This window comes from Lontra canadensis, unplaced genomic scaffold (assembly GCF_010015895.1).
Source record: "Lontra canadensis isolate GAN:19392208 unplaced genomic scaffold, GSC_riverotter_1.0 scaffold216, whole genome shotgun sequence".
Classification (NCBI taxonomy): Eukaryota; Metazoa; Chordata; class Mammalia; order Carnivora; family Mustelidae; genus Lontra; species Lontra canadensis.
This window is the reverse complement of record NW_022631210.1, coordinates 34,635-51,190: the sequence shown is the minus strand read 5'-3', so window position 1 is coordinate 51,190 and position 16,556 is coordinate 34,635. Positions and strand designations below refer to the sequence as shown.

At 38.1% G+C, this 16,556-nt stretch overlaps 1 protein-coding gene across 1 annotated transcript in view; it reads left to right on the top strand.

Annotated features, from left to right (window-relative positions):
• The window catches only part of NBDY (negative regulator of P-body association), a 44,028-nt gene extending 30,067 nt beyond the window's left edge, over positions 1–13,961 (top strand). Inside the window, exon 3 of the mRNA XM_032848964.1 lies at positions 13,860–13,961. The gene's annotated coding sequence lies outside the window, so the exon portion shown is untranslated. The remainder of the gene's footprint in view (positions 1–13,859) is intronic.
• The last annotated feature ends 2,595 nt before the right edge of the window (positions 13,962–16,556 follow it).

The following is a 16,556-nucleotide window of genomic DNA, read 5'->3' as shown; positions in this document are numbered from 1 at the left end:
ATTATGTTTCTAGGAATTAATTCGTGTCTTCCAGGTTGTCCAATGTGTAGCCATATAGGTTTTCATAATCTCTTATAATTTTATTTCTCTGATATTGATTGTTATTTCTTTTATCTTATTTGTGATTTTATTTATTTGGGTCCTTTCTCTTTTCTTTTTGAATAGTTTGGCTAGGTGATTAATTTCATTAATTTTTTTCAGAGAACCATCTCCTGATTCCATTGACCTGTTCTAATTAATTTTTGTTTATTTATTTGTTTTAGTTTCTATTTCATTATCATTTTATTTCTACTCTAATATTATTTCCCTCCTTTAGCTGATGTGAGGCTACTTTTATTGTTCTGTTTCTAGCTTCTTTATGTGTAGGCTAAGGGTGTTTATTTGAGACTTTTCTTGGTTCTTGAGGTAGGACTGTTTTGCTACATACTTCCCACTTAGGAAAACTTTTGCTATCTCCCAATGGTTTTGGAACATTTTGTGTTCACGTTTATTTGTTTCCATGTATTTTTAAAATTTCTTCCTTGATATTCTGTTTTACACATTCATTGTTTTGTAGCATGTTGTTTAAACTCCATGTATTTGCTTCCAAATTTTTTTCTTGCGTTTGACTTCTATTTTCATAACATTGTGTTCAGAAAAGCTTCATGGTATTATTTCAATTTTTTATATTTGTTAAAACCTGTTTAATATGTGACCTAAATATCTTTTAAAAGACATTTATTTGAGAGAAAGAAAGAAAGCATGAATAGAGGGAAGGAGCAGAAGGAGAGAGAAGCAGGCTCCCAACTGAGGAGGGACCCCGATATGGGACTTGATCCCAGGACACTGGGATGGTGACCTGAACCAAAGGCAGATGCTTAACCAACTGAGGCACTTTCTCTCTCCATCTGTTCATAGTTGAGAACTTCCTTAATCTGGGGAAGGAATAAGCATTCATGTCCAAGAGATAGAGAGGACCCTCCCAAAATCAATAAAAATTGATCAATACCCCAATATATAATAGTGAAGCTTGCAAATCATAGAGCTAAGGATGCTACCTAAGAGCAGCAAGAAGGAAAAAAAATTCTTATGTACAGAGGGAGGGACATCAGAATAACATCAGACCTGTCCAGAGAGACCTGGTAAGCCAGAAAGGACTGTCAAGACATATTCAGGGTACCAGATGAAAAGAACATGCAACCAAGAATACTTTGCCCATCAAAGCTGTGACTCAGAACAGTTAGAGAGAGAAAGTACTTTCAGGAAAAACAAAAGCTGCAAGAATATGTGACCCCAAGCTAACCCTGCAAGAATTATAACGCAGGGTTATTTAAGTGAAGAGAAATCTAAAGAGTCACGTAGACCAGATATTAACAGAAACTACAAGAACAGGGACTTTATAGGGAATACAATGGCACTAAATTCATATCTTTCTGTAGTTACTCTGAATGTAAACAAGTTAAATGGAGCCATGAAAAGACACAGGGTTTCAGATTGGATTAAAAAAAAAAAAGTAGGACCCATTTATATGCTGTCTACAAGAGATGCATTTTGAACTTAAAGACACCGCCAGATTGAAAGTGAGGGGATGAGGAACCATTACCATGCTAATGGACCTCAAAAGAAAGCTGGAGTAGAAATCCTTTTATCAGACAGATCACTTTTTAAACTAAAACTGTAGTAAGAGATGTAGATACTTAAAGGTTCTATTCAACAAGAAGATCTAAGAGTTGTATATATCTATGCACCTAACATGGGAGAACCCAATTGTATAAACCAATTAATGACCAACATAAAGATACATCAGTAATAGTACATTAATAGCAGAAGACCTCAACACTCCATTCACAACAATGGATGGATAACTAAGCAGAAGATCAACAAAGAAACAACCACTTTGAGTGAAACATTGGGCCAGATGGACTTCGCAAAAATATACAGAACATTACATCCCAAAACAACAGAATATTCATTCTTCTCAAGTACACATGGAATAGATCACATAACTAGGTCACAAATCAGGTCTCAAGTGATATCAAAAGATTGGGATTATTCCCTGAATATTTTCAGACCAAAATGCCCTGAACTGGAAATCAATCACAGGAAGAAGTTTGGAAGGAACTCAATCACTTGGAAGTTAAAGAGCATCCTGCTAAAGACTGATTGTATTATCCAGGAAATTAAAGAAAAAAAAAAAGTCATCGAAACTAATGAGAATGAAAACATATTGGGCCAAAACCAATGGGATACTGCAAAGGAATTCCTAAGAGGGAAATACATAGCCATTCAAGTCTCTCAAAAAAACTAGAAAAATCTCAAGTGCACAAGCTAACCTTACACCTAATGGACCTGGAGAAACAATGTCAAATCATGCCAAAAGCAAGCAGTAGCACATGAATAATAAAGATTAGAGCAGAAATCAATTAAATAGAAACCAGAAAAATAGTAGAACAGAACAACAAAACTAGAAGAATTAATAAGCTCTATAAACTTCTCACCAGACTTATTTAAAAGAAAAGGGAAAGGACCCAAATTAGTTAACTCTTGAATGAAAGGGGAGAGATCAGGACTGACACCAAGGAAATAGAAACTAGTATTAGAAATTATTACCAGCAACTATATGCCAACAAATTAAGCTATCTAGAAGAAATGGATGCATTCCCAGAAACTTAAAAACTACCAAGAATGGAACAGGAAGAAACAATCTGAACAGACTCATAACCAGGAAGGAAAATGAGGCAGTAACCATAAAACTCCCAAAACACAAGAGTCCAGGACCACTTGGCTTCCCAGGGGAATTCTACTAAACTTTTTTAAAAAATTTTATTTATTTTTTTTTTAATTTTTATTATGTTATGTTAGACACCATGCAGGTACACCATTAGTTCTTGATATAGTGCTCCATGATTCATTGTTTGCATATAAAACCCAGAGTGCCATGCAATCCATGCCTTTCTTAATACCCACCACCAGGCTCATTCATCCCCCCACTGCCCTCTCTTCTTAATCCTCAGTTGGTTTCCCAGAGTCCATAGTTTCTCATGGTTCATCTCCTACTCCAATTATCCCCCTTTCATTTTTCCTTTCCTTCTCCTAATGTCTTCCATGCTATTCCTTATGTTCCACAATAAGTGAAACCATATGATAATTTACTCTCTCTGCTTGATTTATTTCACTCAGTATAATCTCCAATAGTCCCATCTATGTTGATGCAAATGTTGGGTATTCATCGTTTCTGATGGGTGAGTAATATACTATTGTGTATATGGCCCACATCTTCTTTATCCATTCATCTGTTGAAGGGAATCTTGTCTCCTTCTCAGTTTGGCTATTGTGGACATTGCTGCTATGGACATGGGGGTGCATATGAACCTTGTTTTCATGACATCTGTCTCTTTGGGGTAAATACCCAATAGTGCAATTGCCAGGTCATAAGGTAGCTCTATTTTTTTTTAAATTTTAACTTATTTTTTATTTATTTTTAAAATTTCTTTTCAGTGTTACAAAGTTCATTGTTTATGTACCACACCCAATGTTCCATGCAATACGTGCCCTCCATAATACCCACCACCAGGCTCACCCAACCTCCCACCCCCCGCCTCTTCAAAACCCTCAGACTGTTTTTCAGAGTCCACAGTTTCTCATGGTTCGTTTTGATGAATCTCCACAGTTTTCCAAAGTGGCTGCACCAGCTTGCATTCCCACCAACAGTATAAGAGGGTTCCCAACCTTTTTCCACATCATCTTTGACATTTGTTGTTTCTTGCCTTGTTAATTTTTTTTTTCCATTCTAACTGGTATAACATGGTATCTCAATGTGGTTTTGATTTGAATTTCCCTGATGGCTAACGATGAAGATCATTTTTGTTATGTCTGCTAGCCATTTATATGTGTTCATTGGAGAAGTGTCTGTTCATTTCTTGTGCCCATTTTTTTTTACTTGATTATCTGTTTTTTGGGTGTTGAATTTGAGAAGCTCTTTGTAAATCTTGGATATCAGCCCTTGGTCAGTAAACCTCTCACCAGACTTATCCAAAAGAAAAGAGAAAGGACCTAAATCAATAAAACCATGAATGAAAGGGGAAAGATCCCAACTAACACCAAGAAAATAAAAATAATTTTTAGAAATTATTACCAGCAACTGTATGCTAACGAATTAAGCAATCTGGAAGAAATGGATGTATTCCTGGAAACATATAAACTGCCAAGACTTAAAACAATCTGGATAGACCAGTAACCAGCAAGGAAACTGAAACAGTAATAAAAAAAAATAATAAAAAATAAAACAAAACAAAACAAAACAAAAAAGACAATGGTCCAGGTCAGCTTCCCAGGGGAATTCTACCAAACACTTAGAGAAGAAATCATACCTATTATACTGAAGCTGTTTCAAAAAAATAGAAAATAGAAGGACAACTTCCAAACTCTTTCTTATGATACCCAAACCGGACAAAGACCCCATTAAATAGGAGAATTAAAGACCAATCTTCCTGTGAATTTGGATTCCAAAATACTCATGAAGTTCTTAGCCAAGAGGACTCAACAGTGCATTGAAAGGATTATTCACCACGACTAGGAGGATGTTAATTTTGGGATGCAACTGTAGTGGTTCAACATTCACAAATCAATCATTGTGATAGAGCACATTGATAAAAGATAAGAATTATATGATCCTCTCAGTTGTTGTAAAAAATGCATTTGACAAAATATATCATCTTTTCCTGATTAAAATTCCTCAGGGTGTAGGGATAGAGGGAACATACCTCAATATTATAAAACCCATCTATGAAAAGGCCATAGTGAATATCATTCTCAATGGGGAAAAACTTAGAGCCTTTCCTTTAAGGTCAGGAACACAACAGGGATACCCATTCTTCACCATTATTGTTCAACATAGTACTAGAAGTCCTAACCTCAGCAATCAGACAACAAAGACAAATCAAAGGCATTCAAATTGGTAAAGAAGAAGTCAAAATCTCTCTTCTCACAGATGATATGATACTTTATGTGGAAAACCCAAAAGACTCCACCCCCAAATTACTACAACTCCTACATCAATCAGTAATGTGGCAAAATCAATGCACAGAAGTCAGTGGTATTTCAATACACTAACAATGTAATTGAGGAAAAAGAAATTAAGGAATCAGCTCCTTTTACAATAGCACCAAAAACCATAAAATACCTAGGAATAAACCTAACCAAAGAGGTCCAGGATCTATACTCTGTAAATTGCAGAACACCTATGAAAGAAATTGAGAAGACAAAAAGAGACAGAAAGACTTTCCATGCTCATGGCTTGGAACAGTAAACACTGTTAAAATGTCTATGTTACCCAGAGTAATCTACACACCCAGTGCAATCCTCATCAAAATACCATCAACATTTTTCACAGAGCTAGAACAAATAATCCTAAAATTAGTATGGAACCAGAAAAGACCCCAAATCACCAGGAGCATGTTGAATAAGAAAACCAAAGCTTAGGGCATTATGATGCCTGATTTCAAGCTATATTACAAATTTGTGATCATTAAGACAGCATGGTATTGGCAAAAAAAAAAAAAATAACAGACTTATTTATTAGTGTATGAGAATAGAGATCCCAGATATGGACCCTTAACTCTATGGTCAAACTCTCTTCAACAAATCAGGAATGAACATCCCATTGATAAAAGACAGTCTCTTCAATAAATGGTGCTAGGAAGCCTGGGCAGCCACACGCAGAAGAATGAAACTGGACCATTTTCTTACATCATACATAGAGATAAATTCAAAATGGTTGAAAGACCTCAATGTAAGACAGGAATCCATCAAACTCCTAGAGGAAAACATAGGCAGTAACCTATTTGACATTGACTGCATTCACTTCTTTCAAGACATGTCTCCAAAGGCAAGGGAAGCAAAAACAAATATGAACTATTAGGACCACATCAAGATAAAAAGCTTCTTCACAGCAATGGAAACAGTCAACAGAACAAAGAGGCAACCCACAGAATGGGAGAAGATATTTGCAAATGACATTACAGACAAAAGACTGGTATTTAAAATCTATAATTTTCTCAAACTCAACACCCAAAAAACAAATAATCCAGTCAAAAATGGTCAGAAGACATGAATAGACACTTCTCCAAAGAAGACAGTATCCGTAGTGTAGTGGTTATCATGTTTGCCTGACAAAGAAGACATAAAAATGGCTAATAGGCTCATGAAAAAATGTTACATATCACTAGCCATCAGCGAAATTCAAATCAAAACCACAGTGAGATACCATCTGTCACCAGTTAGAATAGCTAAAATTTGCAAGACTGTTAACAACAAATGTTGATGAGAATGAGGAGAAAGAGGGACCCTCTTACACTGTTGGTGGAAATGCAAGCTGGTGCAGCCACTCTGGAAAAGAGTAAGAAGGTTCCTCAAGACGTTATGACCCAGCAATTGCAGTACTAGATATTTAGCCAAAGATATAGATGTAGTGAAAAGAAGGGGCACCTGAACCCCAGAGTTCATAGCAGCAATGTCCACTATAGCCAAACTGTGGAAGGAGCCTAGATGTCATTCAACAGATGAATGGAGTAAGAAGACGTGATTCATGTGAAATATTGCTCAGCCATCAGAAAAGATGAATACCTACCATTTACATCTACATGGATGTAACTGAAGGGGATTATGCTAAATGAAATAAGTCAAGCAGAGAAAGACATATTGTCATATGGTTTCACTCTTAGGTGGAACAGAAGGAAGAGTGTGGAGGACCACAGGGGAAGGGAGGAGAAACTGAATGGGAAGAAATCAGAGAGGGAGACAAACCATGAGAGACTCTGGACTCCTGGAATCAAACTGAGGGGTACAGAATGGAGTAGGATGCAGGGTTGGGGTAACTAGGTGGTGACTATTGAGGTCGTCTTGTGTTGTGAAGACCAGAGGATGTTATACATAACTAATGAATCATTGAACACACCATCAAAAACTAATGTTGTAGTAAATGTTGGCTAACTGAACATAATAAAAAACAATAGAAAACAAAGCCAAAAAGGAATAAGAACAAGAACAAGAACAGATGGCAATAAGCATTCTTCCACCTCAAAGAATAAACACCCTCATTTGTGGACACCAAAAAAACAAACAAACAAACAAACAAAAAAAACAAAACAAAAAACACAACAAAACAAAACAAAAAACAAAAAACAGACAAACACAAAAATATAAGTTGGTAAATTTAAGAATGTAGTTGAAACCAGAAAAAAAGGGAAAGAGAGAAAGAGAGAGAAAGAAATGAAAAATTTTATCCTGAAGGTTAAACCAGTCATGAAGAAACCCCTGGAGCTCAATATACTATTTTACCATGGCGCTGGAGTTTTACCGTATTGTGGCATCCATAAGCTTTTCATTCACCTGTTCTTCCAGTCAGTCTTCTGGGGAAGGAGCTTGCTGTGCTGGCTCTCAGAATCTTTGCCTGGGCATATTTGTCCCACCCTTTGTCAGAGGGTTGTGCTCAATTTAAGCTGGTCATTTGTAAGGCTTTTTTCCCCTGGAGGCTTTCCATGCCTCTTCAGAATCAGAGCAAACATGGCCATGCCCAGATCTCCAGCCCAGAGCCATAAGATAGCAGTGCCTCCTCTTCAATAAACCCTCCAGGTCAAAGGGTCTCCACTTCTGTGTGGCACAGACTCCTCAGACTCTTGGGGTTCATGCCACTGCAATCCTCGTGGTGGGGGGAGGGGAGCAGGGACCTACTGTTGTTACTGTGCTTTGCGTCTTTGCGACTTTGAGTGGTTGTGGGCTCACACACACACCCTGCTCTTCAAGGTCATGGCTGGGTGCTGCTCTATGGTGCTTTCAGGGCCACCAGTGCCCTGAGAGCTGTTGTCCAGTCCTGGGTGCAGCCATTTTGTCCCTCCCAGGGGATGGTAAATGGCCTGCACGTTCCAGTCCTTTTCAGGGTGCTCAGGCAAACAGCAGTCTCCCTACTGTCTGCCTCACGATTTGTGGCAGACTGAGCTGAAAGTCCCTCCTAGGCTCAGTGACCATAATCATTTTTTCCTCTCCGCTGCTTGGGCACTGTATCAGTTCCAGCCCTCCCATTCTTTCTGCATCTCCTGGGATCCTGAGACCACAATGATTCACCTAGATTTCTGCCCTTTTCATCCCCTGACCCCCTTTCAGAAAGGGATGTCTCTCACTGGAGCATATTTCTTAGGGTTCCAATTTTGCACTCTGGTGTTATATCACTTTCTGGTAGCCAGCTTATATAACCTCCCTGCCCCCTTGTGTTTATCTTCTGATATTACCCCACAGATTCATGACTCTGCACCACCAACCTTGCAAAAAGCTATTGTTTTTCTGCTTGTAGAGTTCCAGATAAATTTTCTTGCCATTTCAGGCTGAATTCATGGGTGTTCGGAATGGTTTGCTAGATATCCAGCTAAATTTGAGGGACCAGATGAAAGAAACCAGGTCCCTTACTCCTCTGCCATCTTGCCTCCCTTCTAATTCAGTGTAATTATTGATGGATATATATTTATTGCCATTCTATTACCTGTTTTCTCATTTCTGGAGGTTTTCTCTGATCTTGTCTTTGTCACATTGGTGACAAATTGTTACCTTTGCACCCAAAGTGTCCCCTTTAATATTTCTTGCAGGACGGGCTTAGTGGTCACAATTTCCTTTAGATTTAGATTTTGTTTGTCTGGTAAACTGTTTCTCTCTCCTTCTATTCTGAATGACAACCTTGTTGGATAGAGTATCCTTGGCTGTGGATCTTTCCCATTCAGTGCTTTGAATATATTTTACTCCATTCTTATTTGGAAAGTTTCTTTGGGAAATCTCCAACTAAATTTATGAGTTTTTCCTTGTAAGTTAAGGGCTTCTATGCCTTGTTGCTTTTAAGATTTTTTTTCTTTGTCACTAAATTTTCAAATCTAATTGCAATATGTCTTGGTGTTGGCCTGCTTTTGTTGATTATCATAGGAGTTGTCTGTGCCTTCCAGATCTAGATACTTGTTTCCCTCTCCAGATCAGGGAAATTTTCAGTTGTTATTTCTTCAAATAAATTCTCTGTCCCTTTTTCTTTCTCTTCTTCTGGGACTCTTATTATACAAATGTTATTACATTTGATGGTCAGTGACTTCCATGTGTCTGTTCTCACACTGCATAATTCTTCTCTCTTTCCTCTTTAGTGTCATTACTTTCCTTTGTCTGTCTTCTTGGTCACTAATTCATTCATTTGCTTCTTCCAGCCTGGTGTTCATTGCATGAAACCTGTTACAAATCTTGTTTATTGAACTCTTCACATCTAATCAATTCTTTTATCTATTTTCTGTGTTAAGTGTCTAACTAATGTCTTCTATTCTTTTCTCAAGCCCACTGAGTATCCTTATGGTTGTCATTTTAAATTCTCCATCAGTTGTTTATATCAGCATTATCAACAATAGCCAAATTATGAAAGAGCCCAAATGACTTATGAATTGATAAAGATGATGTGGTATACGTATATGTGTGTATTTTGTGTGTATATACACATATGTGTGTGTGTTATATACATTGGAATATTACTCAGCCTTCAAAAAGAATGAAACTTTGCCACTGCTGACATTGTGGGTGGATCTAGAGAGTATTATGCTAAGTGAAATAAGTTAGAGAGATAAATACCATGACTTCACTCATATGTGGAATTTCAGAAACAAAAGAGATGAATATAGTTGGATGAAAGAAAGGCAAATTATGAAACAAATGCTTAACTACAGAGAACACACTGAGGATTACTGGGAAGGACATTCATGGGGGATGTGTTAAATAGGTGATGGATATTAAGGAGGACATTTGTGATGAGCACTCTTTAGTTTATGTAAGTGATGAATCACCAAATTCTATACATGAAGCTAATATTACACTGTATGTTAACTGACTGGAATTAGGTAAGAACTTGAAGGAATAAAAATTCTCCATCAGGTATGTTACTTTTTTCTCTTTTGCTTATATCTCTGGCTATGGCCTTGTTTTTTTCATTTGGGATAAATTCTTTCTTTGTGTTTTATCAAAGTCTCTGTATTTTTCTGTGAGCTATGTTAAGGCAGATATGCTTCCTGCTTCTTAAAGTAAGGCCTTGTGAAGAAAAAGCCACGTAGTGCCCAGAGCATGGTGCTTCAGGGAGTTTCTCTGATGTGTGCCACATGTGTACTGCTTTTGTGTTTTGGCTGCTTTATCCTTTAGGGCAGTTGGCAGAGGTTCTCTGTGCCTGCTGTGAGCAGTGTTTGGACTCTGGCCTGAACATGGTTTGTTTTAACTAGGTGTGTTGTGTTCTGCTAATCAAATGAGTTCTGCCATCACCTCCACCATAGCTGAGGCCCTGCAGAACTCTCTGTTCAGGAGACATGGCATGGGCAGGGGTTATGCTGTCTTCTGGGGGATGGGCCAACCATGCTGGGACTGAGGCAAGTTTGAGAAGTGCAGTCACACCAGAGTGGAGGGTGGTGGAGACTGGTGTATGCAAGCTATGCAGCCAGTTTGGGCACTGCTCTGCTATTCCCAAGTGGCTCTGTGTTTATGCTGAGGGGTGGGGTTGGGAAATGGTGCTGGTCAGCTCCTGTGTTCCTGAAGAGGTGTCCTTGTGAACACTGCCTCTTACAGACATGCTCCAAGAAGAAGAAATAATGTCCCCACTGTGTGCCTCAGGTGCTCTTCAGATTGTTGTGTCCATGCTCTCTGCCCCTGTGTTGTTTGCTTGCCTTCTCTTCAAGTGCAGCCTACTGCCCTCTGGGCTTTATCCCATCCAAGCCCACTAACATTTAAACTTCAGGCTTTAAGCCCATCTGGTTGCAAGAACTCACCAAATTCAGCCCCTTTCTTTTTCCAAGCCAGTGGCTTTAGGGAAAAATTCTCATTGTGAGTTCCCCTGTGTTCCCCCCCCTCCGCCATATCAACCTTCTCTGTGACTGTAGATGCTTCCCTTCTACATCCCCCATGATCTGTTTCTCCCTTAAACCATATCTCCACACTTTCTACCTGCTTTGATGTGGCCTCTTATCTCTCTTTAGTTTTGGAGTTTGTTCTGTCAGAATTTAGATCAACTTCTGGAGTATTTAGAATGATTTGATAGTTATCTAATTGTGTTCATGGGACGAAGGAAGCCTAGGGTTCTCCTACTGTGCCACCATCTATCTCTCCAAGCTTATTATAGTATATTTTTAATTTCAGTTACTAAGTTTTTCACTGTTGATTGATTCTTTTTTATCTTTTCTATCTCTTTTTTAGGCTCTCACTGAGATCATCCACTCTTCTTAAGTCCAGTGAATATCTTTATGACCATTACTTCAAATTCTCCATCATATTGCCTATCTAGATTTCATTTTGCTCTCTTTGTGTGTTTTTTTTCTTGTTCTTTCATTTGGGACACATTCCTCTGCCTCCTCTTTTTATGTAACTCTCTGCATCTGTTTCTTTGTTTTAGGAAAGTCTTCTTACGTGCTTGTGTTCCCTGCTTTTCAAAATAGTGGCTTTATGAAGAAGTCCTGTAGTACCCTATAGCACAATATCCACTGTTCACTAGGATGTGGTGATTTAGGAGTATCTCCTATGTGTGTTGCTGCACTCTACTTTTGTAGATTAGCTGTGTTTGCCTTCAGGCCCATGTTTCGCAGGGGCTCTGTTTGCCTGCTGTGGACCAGATTTATTCCCTGGTATATTGTATGGAGCCAGCCTAGGGACCCCTTGGGCTTGAATTTGTTCCAGCCAGATGTTTGCCAGAGTTGTGGTTGCAGCAAACTACAGGGTGCTCTTCCTGTGTTGTTCCCTGAGAGGCTTTCACTGATGGGTGAGGACTGCAGTCAATCCAGGTGACTACCCCCAGTCCACTGCTGGGGCTTCTCTCCTTAGGACAAGTCACCTTAGAGTGTTGTTTGGCACCTTTGGGGCTGGTTGCAGAATGCAACACTTTTGTGGCTTTGGATAAACCCTAAATTTATTATGCTGAGTAGAGTGGGTTGAGTGAGGTATATCCAAAGGAGAATGCTAGGGTATGTTGCACTCTTAGGAAATTTTGCCCTCGTCTGCTTATGGGTGGTGACCTGGTGCTGGTTTGGAGAACTGTGGAGAGCAAGTTGGATGAAGCAGGTCAGTATGAGAACATGGAAGCATAGTACATTACTAGCAGGCAAGTTGGAGAGTGTTTGTGCTGGTTCCTCCAGGTGTCTGTGCATCTAGGCTGGGTGTTGATGGAAAAAAAATGGCTCCTGCCAGTGCTTTCCTTTTGGAGAAGTCTCTAAAGACTCCTGCCTCTCCTATGCATGTTCTGAGATTAGTAAACAAATCTCCTTCCCATATACTATGCAGGTATTTTTCCAAACTAATGCTCCTATACTTTATGTTAGTGGGATTGTTTGTTATATTATTTCTTTAAGGGTGGGGACTCAGTTTCTTATTCTCCTCATGTTCTCCCAGAGCTGACCCTACTGATTTTTAAAGTTTCTGTAAAATTCCTGGTGTTAAGCTTAATTGACTATAAAAACTCAAAGTTAAGCCCCTCTGGTTTTCAAAGCCAAATGTTATACTGATTTGTCTTCCCGGCTGGGGGTGCCTGGTGTGGGGTCTTCTCCTTTCCCTTCTCTGTACTTGTAGTGCCCCTACTTCCCCTGGTCAGTCTCACAGGTCACTTTGTTTCATGACCAGTTCTGTGCCCTTCCTACTATTTTTGATGTGGCTTCTCTACAATTAGCTGTGGAGAATCTGTTCTTGCAGACTTCAGGTTGTGTTCTGAGTTACTTAAACTGATGTGGGTGTTATATAGGTGGGTCTGTGGGGTGAGTTAAGTTTAGGATCCTCCTACTCTGCCATCCTCCCCAGAAGTCCTTCCTATACTACTTTAGATTGATCATTTTTAAAAGGAAAATATGATATACTCAAGTTCTTTTCTTGGTAATCTTCCTTCCTGATGTGTTATCACTTCATTTCAGTGTTTTGTTTTTCTTGGAAGTGCACCAACTTTTCTTGCATTGATTTCATGTAAGTTTTCTACTATTGCCTTAACAAATTTATCACAAATGTAGGGGCTTAAAACAATACCTGCACTTTTTTACCATTGTGTATGTCAGAAATCTGGTACAGGTCTCATTGGATGAAAATCAAGGTATTGGCAAGCTGCATTCCTTTCTAGAGGGTCTAGGGGAAAATTCATGACTTATTCATTTGGTTGTTGGCAGAACTCAATTTCTTATTACTGTAAGTCTAGAATTTCTGTTTCCTTGCTAGCCATCAACTGAGGGCTGTTCTCAGTTTCAAGAGTTCACCTTCATTCTTTGGTTCATTGCATCATTTTTCCATCATCAGAGCGAACAACAGATTTCCTTTTACCATAGAATTTTTCTACTTTCTTTTTTCTTATTGCTGAGAGATATTTTGGAAATGTATATCACCTAGGATGTATGTATATGTTTGAAAAACATTGCACAAATATATATATATATATATACACATATGTATATATATATTTGCACTATATGTATACACACACTATATATACACTATGTATATATATATATACACACTAAAAGAATGTGAAGTTATTTTTCTTTTAAAAATGATGGTTATATGACTCAGTTTTGAGAGAAAAAATAGGGAACAAAGGCATTTTTATGTTGTTAAAAGACAATTTTTTCGGAAATCACAGAATCTGGGTTCAAATATGATTTCTTCATTTTCTGATTATAATACCTGAGGCAAGTCATTGAACTTTTGAGTCCAGTTTTCACTTCTATAAATGAGGGTAATGAATACCTGTCACAGTTGATTTATAGGTTATGACTATTAAGTGACAGAAATAAATTTTTTAAAAAGCTATGTGCATGTAATGATATATTAAAATGAACCCATTACAATTTTAATTTTGACAGAGGTCCCAAATTGATGCGTCATCTCCTCTAAGCTACCAAAGTCAGCCATGACACCATCACACTTGACCTGCAAAAAGGTGAAAGAAAAAATTTTTCTATTATCCTCAACTGCAAAGTATATAAAATTATTCTCATGAAAATAAATAAATGAAATAAATAAGTAGTGTCCTCATGGATAATAGATGCAAAGATTTTTCTACATATGGAATGTATGTACCCTACACCCTCTAATAAGGATGGGTATTGATGGGGTTTTTAATCCTCATCTCACAATTTTTTTCATCTTTATTGGTGTTTAATTGACAAATAAAATTATAAGATATTTAAATTGTACTTTATGGTGATTTGGTATACATATACATTTTGAAAAGATTTCCATCATCTTGTTAATTAAGACACCCATCACCTCCCATATATTTATTGGGTCTTTTTGGTGAGAACATTTAAGTTCTACTCTCTTAGCAAATTTCAATTATACAGTACATTGTTATCAACTATAATCATCATGTTTTACATTAAATCTTCAGACCTTGTTCATCTTATAGTTCAAAGGTTGTACCCTTTGACCCACCTCTTCCTATTTCCCCCAGTTCCCAATCCCTGGCAACTACTTTTATAATTTTTGTTTCTAGGAGTTTGACTTTTTTTTTTTTTTTAGATTCCATATATAAATGACACATCATGCAGTATTTGTCTTTGTCTGGCTTATTTCACTTAGCATAATGCCTCAAGGTTCATCCACATTGTCAAAATAGCAAAGTTTCCTTCTTTCTCATGACTAAATATTTATATGTATGTGTATTTATGTGTGAATGTATGTATTATATCTTCTTTAGCCTTTTGACTATTGATTGACACTTGTTATTTCTGTATCTTGGCTATGATGAATAATGCTGCAGTGAACACTGGAGTGCAGCTGTCCCTTCAGTATTCTGTTTTCACTACCTTTGGATATGTACCTGTGAGTTTTCATTTCATTTTCTTTTCTCTTTTCTTTTTGTCTTTACATCTCTCTCTGACTCAGCTGGGGAAAAAAATCCTCTGCTTTTAAGGAATTATGCTGTTACTGTGTGTGCAGCCAGGTAATCCAGAATAATCTCCCCCATCTCAAGTCCCTTTTCTTTTCTTTTTTAACATTTTATTTATTTATTTGACAGAGAGAAATCACAAGTAGGCAGAGAGGCAGAGAGAGAGAGGGAGAAGCAGGCTCCCCGCTGAGGAGAGAGCCTGATGTGGGGCATGATCCCAGGACCCTGGGATCATGACCTGAGCCAAAGGCAGAGGTTTAACCCACTGAGCCACCCAGGTGCCCCTCAAGTCCCTTTTCTTAGTCACATCATCAAAGTTCTTTTTTTTTTTATGTAAGGAACATAGTAGTTGTAGGTTCTGGGAATTAGGGTGTGGCCATTTTTGGGTAGTCATCATTCTGCTTACCTTTGGGTAGTCATCATTCAGCCTCTTCTTGTTGAAGGATGAAGATGGTTGGTGGGCAGATCTACACATCATATGATTTTCCTAGATCAGAGAGATGAAGCTAGATCAGCAAGTTGGAGCTTGAACCTTGTGTGCCATGCTAGGTAGGTTTGAAATAAATCTAGGAAATGGAAAGTCATTGAAGATTTTTTTTAAGGTGGGTAGTATATTCACATTCATGTTTTATATAGATTATACTAGTGAGCCTATGGAAAATGGTGTAGAAGGTGTTTGGGGTAAGAAGACCATTTAAGATGTTTTTGTAATAATCTTGACAAGTAATGATGAAAGCCTGAAGTCAGTCAGTCATAGTTGGGATGGATCACAAAGGAATGGATTTGAGAAAGTTTAAGGAAATATTACTGATTAGTTGATATAATCAACCAGGGATCAACTAGAGAAACAGAACGAGTAAGAGATAGATATTAAAAATGTTTCAACAGACGAATGGATAAAGAAGATGTGGTATATATACACAATGGAATACTATGCAGCCATCAAAAGAAATGAAATCTTGCCATTTGCGACGACGTGGATGGAACTAGAGGGTATCATGCTTAGCGAAGTAATCGGAGAAAGACAATTATCATATGATCTCCCTGATATGAGGGAGAGGAGATGCAACATGGGGGGTTAAGGGGGTAGGAGAAGAATAAATGAAACAAGATGGGATTGGGAGGGAGACAAACCATAAGTGACTCTTAATCTCACAAAACAAACTGAGGGTTGATGGGGGGAGGGGGGTTGGGAGGGGGGGTGGGGTTATGGACATTGGGGAGGGTATGTGCTATGGTGAGTGCTGTGAAATGTGTAAACCTGGCGATTCACAGACCTGTACCCCTGGGGATAAAAATATATTATATGTTTAAAAAAAATAAAATTTATTAATAAAAAAAAATGTTTCAAGGAATTGCCTTATGTGATTGCAGGGACTGACTAGGCGAGTCTGAAATACATAGAGCAGTCTCTCAGGAATGCAGACTGAAACTTTTCAGCATGGCCTGAAGCTAGTGTTCAGAGATAAAGTTTCTTCAGGGAAGCCTCATTCTGCTCTTAAGACCTATCAGCTGATTGAATTAGTTCTGCCACAATATATGGGATAATTTCCTTTACTTAAGTGATATCACAGACATTAATTACATCTACCAAATGGCTTTACAGCAGCAGCTAGATGAGTGCTTGATTGAATAACTGGGGTATCTAGTCTAGCCAAGTTTACTTATA